Genomic DNA, 15,395 nt, shown 5'->3' on the forward strand with positions numbered 1-15,395 from the left:
AAGTCCCTGAATGAATATGACGAATTTTCCGATTTCGGAGAGAGTTTCTTCTTCTGCGGGCCATATACTGTTCTTTTCTCTCTCCCCCATCGGTGAAATCCGGATTTGGCGAACAGGGGCGGCTCGAGGGGAAAAAATCCCTCCCCATGCGGAACCTATTTTTGGCGCTACTAACCACGTTTTTTCGGTCGACAAAGCTTTTTTCACCCTTTCAACTCCATTTGGCACCCTCCTCGAGTGGTGCCCAATATGGCCGCACGGTTTGCTCCTGCATTGGTGGGGGAGGGCATGCTCTAATAACAGTAGTCAAAGGAAGTAGTTTGTACTATGAGCATGCTCATTTTATATAACTTCTGTGAGATACCTCTATTATATATAAATGTCCTACCTTTCCAAAACATGTTGGAGAGAATGAAATGTTTGCACCCTCTCTTCTTGTTTTCCCCACTCCCTCTCGTGCATTGCTGGATGGTACATTACTCCCTCGCGTATTGCTGGAATGTTGCTTAACATTGTATCACCAACAGAACTATCAATTATGTATGATGAATGGGTTGCACTACAATGTAAAGAATTACAAGAAGTGAAATCAGTTCAGAGGATAGATGGATATTGGGCAGACATATTCAAACTTTGTAACCTTGGAAGCATCCCAAAATTTTGCCAGTTTTGGTGAAGGCTTTTTTATTTTTAACACATAGTAACGCAGACAGTGAAAGAGAGTTCAGTGTTAACAAAAGTCTGAATAGTGAAAATCTGTTCATCCAATGCTTTAATGGAATAAGACACACAAAATCTTATGTTTAAGGGCATGAAAAATTTGAAAAAAAATTGTCATTGAGATGCTGAATTTCTGAAAGCGACTCATGATTCGTATAGAAAATATTGTAACAGGCTTCAGGCTGAGAAAACAGCAGATTTTTTTTTTTAATCTATCAACATGCTACTATGTAGCGAAATTGTTTAAGTAAATAAGGTATTTATGTTTTCTCGATTTTTGCATTTCACTTTTAAATTTAATAATTTCTTTAAATTCTGTGAGAAGCTAACTTTTTTTTCACAGAAACCCTTATTATATTCTGCAAGCACTTTTTTCGCTATATCAGGATGAATAAGATTTTGGTGTTCAAGCAGCAGAAATTCTTGCTGCGTAGGTTTTCAGTATGCATGGTGTTTAATTTGAAAAGAGTAATAATTTTTATTCGTCATTTCAGTGCATGTTTTAGTAGTCACAGATAAGATACTTCAGAAAAAATTTAAATGGACTTTAGTTTGCGAAGGAAATTTATTCTGAATTATTCGTTCCAACCATTTTTGGCAAAACTTTTAGCATTTTACAGAAAAATTACTTCTTATATTGTAGATATAGTTAGTATTTAGTTCTGCTCAATTTTCAAAATTTCTGCTCCAAAAATGAAAGTTTGCTGCTCCAAAATGGATGAGGGGTGTTTGCACCCCTGAAATCGGGAAAAAAAATGAAAGCATTTTTTAGTGAATCCATAAATGATGCTAAAGATGGAAGGGAGGGGAAAAAATATCTCTGGTTTGAGAGGGAATCGAACGCACACAACCTTCGGTACTTGTCCTGTGCTCTAACCACTGCTCCAACTGCGGATGTCGGATTTAAGTACAATTAAGTGTATCTATTGTTAAACGTCGCCAGAAAAAATTTCATTGAGTGATGTAATGGTTCATCGCTCATTTCGGCCAATCATGATGCGCTATATTTCTATACTGTAGCTACGAATTTAGGGTTTCTTTATAAGCAGTCAGTACATCAAAGAAATTGGCTTATTCGTGCGCATTCTATTTGTACGTCGGCGCTGTTTTCAGGGGCGATTATCAGTACTAGCGCTCGCTCCACGTGGAACAAGCTTCTCGACCCCACTCGTACTTCTCTCCGTCAAAAGTTATTGTACACTCTTCTACTCTGTTTTGAGGTGCTATCAGCTCATCGGAGTGGCGTAGCTTTGCGGGTATGAACCCGGCTTCAAGTTGCGTCTACATGCGGTGTCATTGAGTGATTTACCGCAACTTCCCATCAACTTGTACGGCTGTCATGAAATATTTAATTGCGAGCTAAGCAATGTGCATTAGACGAACGTCTAACTTAGGACAATCGACCCACGGTCAGCACATTAAAAGGACTCGCGTTGCATCTCTGCGAATTTGTATAGCGGAGGCTGTAGTGCTGCGATCACAACCGTAATGTGTATGGGGGGAGGGGGGAGAGAAGAGAAGAGGGAAAAAAAGCTAAAGTCCGGCGATTCATTTATAACCCTACGGCAGTTGTCTTCAACCCATCGAGGAGAAATATAAGTTCTATTTATCCTCTAACGATCAAATTCCAAAAAAAAAAAAAAAAAAAAAACCTAATTGTCAAAGAGCACTTACCACTGGAATCTGTACTTCTGTATTAAAACTATGAGATACTTTCCAGATTCAATAATAATATGCATTGATGCTTTAAAAGTGCCGTCGTAACGAATTTAGGGATCCGGTGTTGAAACACTGTTTGAGGCCTATGATTTAATATATTTCGAGAGGCAAAATTCGGCATCCTAAAGGTATACAAATCTATACAATTTACAGAGAAATAGTTTTAGAATTACTGAAAGAAAAAATCATAATTAATGAAAAAATACTTACAGAATTACGGAAAGAAATAATTTCAGAAGTAATGATAGAAATAATTTCTCTTAGCACTATTGAGAGTAATTTCAGAATTGTTAAAAGTTGTGAAAAAAATTAAGAATTGGTGAAAGAAATAATTTCAGACAAATGAAAGTATTTTCAATAATTTGGGGATCCCTGTTTATTCACGGGGAATACCACGGTATGACTTCGTAGCCGCGGGCTTCAGAAAGTTTTAATTTGGCCCGCAATGTCTGGAAGGTTGACCCCACCCTACGGGCAGAGCGAGTAAGTATATGCACTACATATTATGTAGACGTACCTTTACAATCCGTCATTTTGAATGAGTGAACGTTGAGAAGGAAAAATTTTTTCTCTCTCCAGTTTTCCTTGTCTCATTGGTCGGGAAAACAGTGTTAGCTCCAATCCGAACTAAAGCAACAACAATAGCGGATTTTTGTGGAACTTTTAATAAACAATATTGTATTTTCAAAAATTCTGAATATGAATATAGGGAAATTTGGATAAAAATTGGTCAATAGAATTTTTCCCCTCATTATTGCCATACTGATAATTTTCACAGTGCTTTTGTATTCGTTTTTTCTGGAGATAAATAGTATGACTTGTCATGAAAATTGTTATGCACATAAATTAAATTGGACTTTTGAATTAATAGGGCTTTTTGCGCTCTAAAAGGTGAGCGGTTTTTCTACCTACTATCTAAGAAAAAATGTTTTTTTATAGCCTTGCATTTACATCAAAAGGCGAATTTTTATCCCATATCTATTTTCCACTTATTTGGTGATCTGTCAAAAACTGTTGACATTTGTGAGTGCGCTGAAATAAATGGACTGGACCCGCTCTTCTCTAAATGCGTGGTTGTGGCGGCACATAGGAACTTAAATTTCTCTCTTGTATTGTTGGACAAAATCTTTTTCCTGGACTTGACAAAAATTCTTTCCTTCTATCCTCTTTCTTCTATACACACAATTTAACACACACTAATCTATACACAAACAAATCTCTCCTTCACAGCTGTTTCATGGCACTTTTTAAGAATGGTAATTGGGACCACACTCTCAGGAACCACCAAATCCACTTCTTATTGAGTTCAATTCTGCAGTGTACTAATATCTATTCCACTGCGTTAAAAGACATTTCATGGTAAAATATATGCAACTTCCGTACTGTTGATCCAATCCTTCTCTTCTGACATTTCTCTGGCATCTTCGGAGGTTTAGCAACACGTACAGTGCGAGACATAATTATAAGACATAAATTTTAATGAAATCACAAGAAGGAGCAAAGTAAAAAATATCAAAAATTTCAAGCTGTTTTAGGACGGCAAAAAATAACTATACCAAATATTGGAAATTTAAAAAATATTTTCGTTATTTTATGGAAAAACTGAAAATGTAGTATGGACAGAAATATAAGACCGACCTGATTTTTGAGGGAAAAATAAAATAAAATTCAAACAAATTACATAAATTTATCAAAATCAATATTTTGTGCAACCACCTCTGTTGCTAATCAAAGCAAAAATGAAAATGCAATTTGGCATGGATTCAACCAAATGAATGAGAGTGTCACGAGACATACTAAGCCTGTGATATGGATGGTGGCTTTTAGATGTTCGATGGAGGAAAATTGCCTCCTACCTGCGTATACTGATCTGCAAAGGATGCCCCACAAGTTTTCCATGGGGTTGAGGTTAAGAGAAGGAGCCAGTCATGAAAGAACATTGATGTTTTCTTGCTTAACCACACTGCTTTAACCACCTGACAAATGAATTTGGCGCATTATCTTGTTGGAATATGCAATATTCGCCAGGGGCGTAGCCAGAAATTTCGTTCGGGGGGGGGGACCACTTTCATTTTGGGGGGGGGGGACCAAAGTGACAAAACAATGGATTTGGCCATCTTTTTCCCTTTTTTCGGTCATTTTCTCACATTTCGGGGGGGGGGGGACCAGACCCCCAAGTCCCTCCCCCCCCCTCGCTACGCCCTTGATATTCGCCACAAAAAGAACTTTATATATATACCAAGTTGCTGGTGCAAAAGTTCTACGTAGCTTTTTGAATTCATCCTTGAGGGTAGAAAAAAACTACACCAGTCTTTCCTTGGGCAGAATGCTCCCCAAACCACCACCAGTGGCGGATTAAAGTCGGTCGAGGCCCCGGGCGCACAAGAAAATGGACCCCTTAAGTTGGAAAAAAGAGTGAAGTTTGACATTGTCGGGGCTCGGTGCGCCCTCCGTTAAATCCGCCTCTGACCACCACCCATTTGACGGTTCATTAATTGCTCAAAACATGCCAATATGAATGGAAACCATCTGGACCATCAAGATAGATTTTTTTTTCATCGGAGAACAGATCAGAATACCACTGATGAGTCCAAGGCATGGTACGTTTTGCGAGAGTCAAATGATCTTGTTTGTGTTTCAAAGTTAATGGAGGTTTTTCCTTGATTTTTTCATGAATTTGATGGATGAAAATTGTTCGTTGTTCAACTCTGGAAATTTTTCGCTGTGAGCACTGAAGTTGTAAGGCACATTTTATATTTCTGGATGACATTTTGCTCCTTAATGCTAGAGCAGAGCACAAACATTGCGCTTTGGGCAGACAAGCATGGGGTGCGGCTAGATCGTTTTTCTACAAAATCACATTCCACGGTTTAAAAAATTTGTGACGGCACATCGAGAACATCTAATTTTATTTGCTATATTCGTTTTAGAAACACCGGTGCCACGCAATAGCAAAATTTCACGAATTCACTTTTTTGCAGCACTGTACCCTGTGGCATTTTTTGTACTGATGAGATACTTGTAAACACGGAATATTTTTATTAGTTTGTTATTCAGTGACGTAAAAAAACGATTTGCATAAAGTAACGCAATGCTACACTACTGTAAAATGATGGAAATGAAAATGTCTTATATTTCTGTCCCATTAATTTCTTACTGGAAAGAGAGAAAGGGAATTCGCAAAAATAGCAAAATATCAAAAACTATTTCTCGGACGTCCTTTGTAATTTCACTCACAATTGTACACAACATGAACGATATATACAGGGTGGGCAAAAAGTTCGTAGAAATTTTAAAAATTCATAAAATCCGGAAAAATAACCGAAGTAAAAAATGGTTTGCAGGGTTAGCATCGCTAGGTCACGGGGGAAAAAACTAAACAAACAGCCGATAGGTGGCACTGACGTACACAAGTCAAAGAAAAGATATTCAAATACCGAACAGAATGCCTCCAAATTGTTTATTACAGCAGTATGTGTTCTCTCCGCATGACCACCACCACAGAACAGGCCCGTCATTTAGGGGGGGGCAGGGGGGTTGGCCCCCCCTGGCTTTCAAAAATACACTAAAAATGGTATATGTATACAAATATATATACACATACATTGAGTACATGTGCTTCGCCCCCCCCCCCTCGGAAAAAGTTTAAATGACGGCCCTGCTACAAAGGATGACACATTGCAGAAATACAATTGACACACAAATCCAGTAACGGCAGAGTGCAGCAGGTCCACATACACGGTTTATAACGGTGAACTGGTTGTTCAGGAGAGCAAGTTCTTATAACTGTCTCATTTGCATATTTCCACCGAAGCCGCTCGTACCAGCGCCATGGTCCCCACATCATGGCGTAGGGCCCCTAGGCTGGAATCTTTCACGGGGCCCCTTTATGATGGATTTATAGAGTGAGAAAACAAAAAAAATAACGAAAATCGTCTTGGGCCCCAGGGCTGGAGTCTTGCCAGCCTACTCCTTGTGGGGGGCCATGACCAGCGCCACCTATCGGCTGTTTTTTGTTATTTTCCCCCCCGTCTTAAAAAAATTCCCGTGACCTAGCGATGCTAGCCCTGCAAACCGTTTTTTATTTCGGTTATTTTTCCGGTATTTATTCATTTTTGAAGTTTCTATGAACTTTTTGCCCACCCTGTATAACAGTTTCATTACTGTGGAACTATTCTTTCCGCGAATATTCGTAGCGTCATATAATTATGTCTCGCACTGTAGGTCTTTCCAGCAAGCGAGAAAAGCGTCGTACTGCAATGACCTACCGTTGGAACCTCCGAAGATGCCCACCACAGATGTGGGCGAAACACCAGGACGTGAATTTCGCCGGCCATGGGCAGGGCCATCTTAACAGCATCATGGGTCCACGGGCCAAAAGGTTTTTCTGAGGCCTTACTTAAGTTCTAGAAAATTGTAACTAGATCTCATTTTCGTGAGTTCCCCGGGTGAGCCCATGCGTTGCCATGGGCATGGCCCCCACTAGGGGTGGGCTGACAAGGCTCCAGCCCTGGGGCCCGGTGTGATTTTAATCATTTTTTTTGTTTTTTCACGCTATAAATTCATCATAAAGGGGCCCGTAAAAGATCCCAGCCTAGGGGCCCTGCTTCAGGATGTGGGGGCCATGGGCCTTACACCCTTGACGTTTCATACTCAGTATTTGATTGGCCATGAAATGAAATATTCACCATGAAATAAATCAGTGATTCCCAACGTGGTCGATGAAAAGTTCCAGGTGGACGGTAGAAGCTACGGGTATAACAGAGGATCCTATGGATTAAATTGCGTTGGGGGGGGGGGGGAAAGAAAAAATTTCTGAAGAAGGGGGTGATGGGAAAAAAAAGGTTGGGAAACTATGAAATATAAATGAGTGAATGAAAAATGCCTGAAACAATATTTCATAAGTTATTTCTTTTCACTCAACTATTTAAACGGCATCGAATAATACATTTTGCATCCAGAACATTTATGAATAGATTTTGTACTGTAGGGGTTTCAGTGTATTAAAAATATGCGTAGGGGTATTTAGAGAGATTGTTTTCATCGAGAAGAGACAGCCGAAAAAACTTTTATTTCCACTACTAAAATTACTGTATTTCGGTGTTTCATTGCCATTTTTGTTTTGAGAGTGATAAAATGCGTAATAGCTTTCAGCGGTATGAACTTGCGGATTAATTTCATAACTGCCTCAAGGATCGCTTGATTTCATTCGAAATAAACTGACTTACGTAATAATCTAATTTTATCTTTTACCAAAAAGATTAAAAATAAATAAATTTTCGCGCGGGAAAATAGTCTTAACGTGGATTTATGACATATCTCAGCTCTCGAGGAAAAAATGTTTAATTAGATTGAAGTAGATTTATTAGTGTAATCATGGTATTTCCGAGAGAAAAGTGCGTGGGATAAAAGAAGAAAGGATTGGCTCTCTGGAAAAGTTCGGGAAAAGCGTCGGGAGACGCTCAATCATGATATGATGTCGCGCCACGCGGCACCATCCAGACGCCGTGTGTGATGTATTCGGATTGCGTTTTTCACCACCATTTAGAATTGCTTTGGGCGGGTCCGGCATCTAAACTGAGATGTGTGTCATTGATTGTCATGGTATCAGCAGATATGACCACGTTGTTTTGGTATCCAGAAACTTGAAATCTCTCATTGTGATCGAAGGGTGAGCAACGCTTTTTGTTTATTATTTGCAGGCAACCCTGAGCACGATTTCAATTTTTTCTGTGTAAAATGCTGAGTGTCGTCTAGTTTAGTATTTTTTCCTCTGTCGGATCTTATCCATTGGTTCTTTCAAACAATTAAAAAATCAGTTTGTTTTGTCTCTTAACGGTTCTGAACCGGGAATTTGTCATATGCATTTGAATACATGAATTAATTTTTTTTCATTATTCTTGGACAAAAAAGAGAATACAGTTAATAATAAATACATTAATCATAATTTTATGCGAAAATGGAATGAAAATATAGTAGTAAAATGTAAAAATATATTGGTCAACTATGTAGTTAGTAAAATCGGATTTCTTTTTTCCCTTTATAGACGTATACATTAATCGGTAATATCAATGCAAGTGTAGAGGTTCTTTTTTAAGTACTGTACTATTTCGATTTTGACTATTTGATCACTGTGCAAAACTGAAAACGTGTATTTGTCGCAGATTAATAATAGTAGTTACGGATATTTGGCACCGCTTTGAGCTTCGCAGATGCAATAAATAAAATCTTGAGAAAAACTCGCAAACCCTAGGGCCACCACTGCTTGTCACTAATGTTGCTCTGTAATCTATGTGAAATGAAAACTTTAGCGTTTGGTTCGCGCGTAATCACAATATCATAAACCGTTGCTAATTAATTAAGTAATTTTTAGTGAATGAGTGGAAAATTGCGTAATTTTTTATTGATGTTTTCGAAAATGAATCAATTTTTTTAAGCATCATTATTGGGTTTAAGAAATGTTTCTTCGGGCAGCAAAATCTTTTCCTGCATAGCCACGGCTTCTATTGTATGTTAATATCCTTAATTGGAAAACAAATTAATAACTGAAAAACGCCCAGAAGCGAAAGTGCTGAAAAATGTGCCGTTGTAATGAGTTTTTTTAAATTCCGTTTATTTTAAAAGCAAAATTAATTAACATTTTAATATGGGAACCGCCGAGCCCTCTTCCCCGCGGTATATACACGTTGCCGTTATTTCCTCGTCGTAACCGGTCTTGGTATAATCGAGTTTAATTGTAGCCATCGTATGATGGCTTAAAACTAGCCAATGAATTTAACACCTTCAGTCTTCCGTAAACAATTTGATGGCACTAATGTGTTACTCATATTTTTACCTTCAAGGTCAACCTTTATACAGTATTTTGTTTTCAAGTATCATTGTGATTGCTTCACTGGGTGCTTCCTTGTTTTCCCCATTATTAGATTTAATTTGCGATTTCCTCTAAATGCAAGACGAATAGACTTTTTTAAATGTTTTTTTGCGTATCTTTCCTTTCTGCACCCTTTTCCAGAACGATCTTTCTGTAGGATTGCTAGCCTGCTTATATTATCATTTATGGTTTTGGATTGAATGGATTCCCGAACGGTGTGCCGGGGTATCCTAGGGTTCCGTGAAATCGCTCGGAGATGCCGCCGGGGGGGGGGGGGCTATTTTAGGGATGAAATTTTGATATGTCCATGGGAATGAGATATTCCCAACCGCTGCGGTGTTGCTGCAGCACTTACGAGTTTCCGCCAGAGAGCTTCGACATCGGGCAGCGGTTCCGCGAACGTAAGTTTTGTGATTAAGCACTATGCAATACAGTAAAACTTCCTCTGACGGTAATCTCCGAACAACGGCCACATTTCCTCGGGAAAAAAATACGCATATCGCGATGAAAAAATTTTTGAATCATGAATAAAATTCATGATTCAAATCAATAGCAAATATAGAACTGTTTTTAAATTGCACTCCTCTGTTGCCATGAATTTTTATTTTAATTTGAATAATTTTGATTTTAGTTGAATAATCTGTTTTCAATACTAATTTTTATTAGCATTTACCAGAATGGGTCATTTTTTTGATTGACTCCTTGGTAAATTTTTCTTTTTTTTGTACTATTATATGATAGCAATAAATTTTATTTGCTTTGAAAGATTCAAATTACCCAATATTTTTTTAAACATTATACATTTAAATCACAAAATTCAAATGCCAATAACCTAGTAATATAGTAATGTGGTTGTCATAAATATCTTAAGAAATATATCTTGATAAAAGATAATAATTTAAATTATTTTGAGGTTATCTGGCTATACAGGATGTACTTTTGTCTCCCTCGGCCTGTACTTTGCCCGGGGGGAGACTAGTCTGGTGGATTTTAGCTGAGACCCCAAAGACTGTGTGGGATGAGCTGAACAAATAGTATTTGGCAAAACCTGACACGCAGCAATAGAAACAAACTTCAGAAAGTTTTCTAAGGTAGAGGCGAGCTATATAGGTAGGAATAGTAATGGCAAAATATTCCGAGTGTTTGGCATGAAAAAGTGAGATTTTGATATGTCCAGGTCCCAAAGACTTGTCACCATTTGACACTTCAGAGCTTTCTGGTTGCTCAATAATTTGAGAATGTTCCATTGGAATGGGTGACGAATTTCCACTCGGTGTAACCAGAGTCTTCATTTATCCATTGCAGTCATGCACTGCAAAATAAAAATACAAAACATTAGCACAGAAGACTTAGGATCAAATACATTGACAGTGACCAAGTTATAAAGTACATACATCTAACCTCGTTGTAGGCCCCTCCCAACAACGATTAAGTGCCTGAATTTTTCAGTGAACAAGTCTTCCATAGGTAGAGATTACACATGATAATTTGTGATTCAATATAATGCCAAACTCGTTGTAGTGCCAGAAATTTGTGAGACAAATGGTGGCATTACATCTGGGTTTGACTTTTTTAAAATGAATTCCAAGGTAAAATACCAATTTCAGTTTTCAAACGAATTTTTGAAAAATAAAATATAATTGTTTTCTTCTAAATATAATAATCTTCTGCAACATTTTTTTCTTTGTACATTAAAACCTCGTTATAACAGACTGAAGGTTATCCGTTATAATGAAAGTCCAGTTTACATAGGTGGAAATAGAACTGAAAGTGTGGGGGGCAATTTATACGCATATAAATTAGGTTGGTTTTCTCCCCCATTGACGCTGGGATTGATGGGGCATTCCTCCCCCTGTGTCTCTACTCCTGCTGGTTTATAACATAATTCTTATAGGGTTGTAATGCTATAGGAAATGGAAGTATAGTAATTATCTATAAACAGTGTTTATTATGTATCAAATAAAAACAGCCTTCAACATAAGTTGAAGTTGAAAAAGATGAATACATGTATGAATCTTAATTTTTCTAGCTAGCAAGCGGTACAAGTCATCAAGCACATCCATATTTATGTAAAGCTGTCAATGTTTAATCGCCTGCTTGGAAATGTCTGTTAAAACGAGTTAATACTTTTTTAGATACTTAGAACGAGTTTTATACTCATCAGAATAAAAATTTTGCAACTTTTTAGCTCTGTTGGTTATAAGCGAAGTCTGTTATGGTGAGATTCTACTGTATGCAGTGTTAATTAGTTTGAGCATCTCATTATTTTTCACAACCATTGTAAGCAAGTGACAACCTTGTCTCATATGCATATTATCAAGCCACTGTTAACATTTGAGCATTCCTGCACCTTGTTTGTAATCAAAATAAACACTACAGAAACACTTGTTTGATCACTAAAAAGCATTTTTTTCCCTCAGTTTTAGTCATCTGCCACAGTGTTAAAAACTTTTAAAGTAATTTGGCCTTGACTGGCATTTCTAAAAACATTTTTAGAAAATGCAATGAGGCAATTGTTATGCCCATCTAGTTCATTTATTAAATCATTAAATTTAAAATACATTTTAAAATTTTTAGCGAAAAATTTAATCATGATAACATTGTAAACTGAGCTCAAAGCACAGGCTTTGGCCCCCCTCCTGGCTGGAATTTCTCACGGACCACCATCAAAAACAAAGCCTACTTTATTAAGCCAAAAAATAAAAATTCATCCCATGCTGACTGAATGCCATGAAGATATGTCCAGTTTTCATCACGTTCATATATGTAAACAAATGAAAAAATAGCTACACTGCGATGAATAAGTATTGTTTATTATATGAAAAAAAATACTACATACCTGACAAATTTACTTCTTTGCCTATTTCACTCCAGGTTTTCTCAACAGCATCCTTCCTGGAGTAACTGGGCCTTGTGTAGTCATATAATTCTGGATACCAACCAAACTTTTGAATTTCAGATTGAACACCTCCATTTTTCCTGACGATTTGGGTGATTAGATTAGAATCGTACTTCTTTTCACGTCGCTCAAAACACCAATCACTTGCTTGGCAATCGCCATGCGTAAAAATTGCCAAGCAATCACGCCGTTGGCGGTCTCCAACTCATATAGTTGAGAAGTGAGGGAGAGGGAAAAAAGAATCGCGTGCGTAGCTCGCTCGCCAGTAGGAATCGCTCTGTGTGCGGATGGCCTAAGTGCAATATTCACTGAGATATTCACATTTGAAAAACTAAAGAAAGTTGGGGAAAAAAACAGTGGATAAGCCTTTTTACTCTCATTTATGCTGTTTTTCCCCCAACTCTTCTCAGTTTTTGAATCAAAATATCTCAGTGAATATTGCACTTGGAAAAGTGGAAATTTTATTGTTGATATCAGGAAAGACAGTGCAATAACTTTCTCATTGGGTTTTTCAGCACAGGGTGTCCATATAAAAAATTAATTTTTTATTTTAATAACTATACAACCTCTTGCAACATGAATGATGCATCTATGCCCTACATGTTATTTGGATACTTTTTCTAATTGAAAGTATGACTTTAGGATCAATGGTTTGCCAGTAAAATGCAGTGAGTGCTGGTAGCTATGTACCCTGTATATTTGAAAACCCTGTACTTTGTGAATTTCAAGAGCTCTTTCAATATCAACATTTTGATTTCCATATTCTTATCTCTGAAGTTCAGTGAAACCTTCCAACAACAGCCACTGACGGGACAAAGAAAATATGACAGTTATTGGGAGGTTGCTATTGAAAGTTTCAGTATTTCTGAGAAAAACTATCAAAATTTTTTGTTTCATGTAAAAATTTAAACAATCCTTACTATAACTAATTAAAAGAAGTTGTTTGGCGGCACAAAATTTATTTTGCATTGAATATGCGTTAATTTTGCATGAAAGATCTTGCACGCCCTGCTAGCAGCTACTTGTGAAACCCACAGGGACCATATTTCGAAAAATCACAATACTAGCAGAGGTGGCTCTTGGGTAGGGTTGGCAGGTTTTTGGCACACAACAAACCCCCGTCAAAAACCTCAAATATTGCTTTTCAATATAAAAATTCCCATTGGAAATGCACATGTTAACTGCATGTAATGTTTAAAGTGCAAAGTAATTATTGTAATAAATTAATGTTTAAAAATAAAACATTGTAATATGCAAAAAAGTTAGTTTTTCATCATGTTATATACCTATTGTGTTCAAAACATTATCAGAAAGTATTCATTTGTGTTGACAGTTTAAAACAGTTTTTGACAGTTTAAACCAGTTTTTGATGTCAAAAACCCAATCCTGCTCTGGGGCTATTTAATTATATTGAGGACTATTTTTTTTATCATATGCATAATTTTTCTTTTATTTTCATGGCCAAAAGTGGCGGTTATTTAGGACTCTTTTTTCGAAAAAGTATCCTTAATGTTAATCCAATGAGATGCATTCTGTTTCAATCAAATGTGGCTGTTGTTTGGAGGTTACCATTGTTCAGACTTGACTGTTATGAGAGATTTCACTGAATACAGAGTGGTAACTATTGATCTCCCAATAATTACACATGTGATTCCTTGTGGAAAATTAATGTGGAAAATTGCTTTCAGTTTTTTGAGTTTACCCATAATTAATCACTTCAAAATCCTGCCAAATTCACAGAATGTACATCGAACATATAACTTGGGGTTTTCGGAACTGATAAGCGATGGTGTAAGTCTAAAGAGAAAAATCTAGGAAAAAAAGAACCTAGTTTTTTCCTCTCTTCGGTGTGTGTGCAATTTTCAAATTTTAACGTGGTTGTTATTATGATTTTCTCCGATTGCAGTTTTTTAGTTCATTCGTGAGGATTAAAAAAACTACTGCTCAAAAAATTCTGAAATTTTGCAGAAATGTTTACTTACCATGTGTGTGAGTAAAATGAACTTCAGATTTAGAAATTTACCAACAGGAAGCATTTTTTTAAATGTTAAATTCAGATTTTTGAAATTTATTTTTTGAAATTTAAAAATTCATAAAATGAAATGACGAATCATCCGATATCAAACTTTCATGCTCATTTTACCAACATGTGTTGTATAAATATTCCTACATAATTTCAGAATTTTTTTGGTGCAGTAGTTTTTTTTTTAAATACTGCGCCAGAACTGAACAGAAAATCATGTTCACAGTATTTTTTCTTGTTTAAATTTACAACATAATTCATTAATTTTTTTATTTTATTTTGAAAAAACAAATTAACCCGACTGACTTGAAATTTTTTGTATTTGATTTTCAAACGTATAAAACATTTTTTCAAGTGAAATGTTTGAAAAATTGACTTCAGGGGTTGCAACACCCCTTAAATGAATAAAATGTCGCTAACAATTTTGAGATGGGAATTTTTTCCCCAGTTTCAATTCAGAAGTTTTGGAAGATTTACATGTTGCATCACAGCTTTTAATTGTCTTCTGGAACACAATTAATTCGATTAATACAATAAGCTTGTTGAATGAAATCGATCACAGTTACAAATACAGTTTAAAATTTTCACGGCATCTCATTTATGTTATGAGTATATGTATGAAGCAATATTAAAAACCATATTTAGAAAAACAAACAGTAAAAAGATAGCTTTCATTTTGACAATTTAGAGTTGTGGGGGGAGGGGGATGATTTTTTAGGGGGAAAAAATTAAACAAAATATAAGAGCATCTCAAAGAGGTGGCAAAATTTATAGTGCCTAGGCGGTGAGAACCTGAAGTTCGTCTCTGCTAATAACAGCCCCTTATGTCCCAAAATGGAAATTCATCTGAAAAAATGACCAAATTCTACGCGAATCATGTAGGCTGGAATAAATGTCAGAGTCATGTTGAAATCTGTCTTCAGAAAATGTAAAGTTAATTAAAATTTCATCATTATAAAAATCAATTGCAGTCACAATAAAATAAGAAAATAAAAATCTTTGTTGCAAAATGTATAAATCGTTATAAAAATGTGACTCGATGAATAATCAGTAGAAAATATCTGAAACCATTAATCATTTCAAATATGTCAATTTATAAAATAATTAGTTTGATTAAAAACTAATAAAACTAACTCAGTCTCTCACTGTGTGAATCATTGTTA

General features: G+C 36.4%; 1 protein-coding gene across 2 annotated transcripts in view; it reads left to right on the forward strand.

The window, feature by feature from the left end:
• LOC149065714 (uncharacterized) overlaps positions 1-15,395 on the forward strand; it is a 43,589-nt gene that overhangs the window by 8,832 nt on the left and 19,362 nt on the right. The window contains exon 1 of one of the 2 annotated variants that reach the window (XM_089253457.1): positions 8,031-8,110. The exons of the other annotated variant lie outside the window; for it this stretch is intronic. The gene's annotated coding sequence lies outside the window, so the exon portion shown is untranslated. Of the gene's footprint in view, positions 1-8,030; positions 8,111-15,395 lie in introns of those variants that run through there. 2 annotated transcript variants of the gene reach the window in all.

Source organism: Pholcus phalangioides, unplaced genomic scaffold, assembly GCF_987345545.1.
Source record: "Pholcus phalangioides strain wild (caught in Gottingen) unplaced genomic scaffold, Ppha-v1.0 ptg000039l_1, whole genome shotgun sequence".
NCBI lineage: Eukaryota > Metazoa > Arthropoda > Arachnida > Araneae > Pholcidae > Pholcus > Pholcus phalangioides.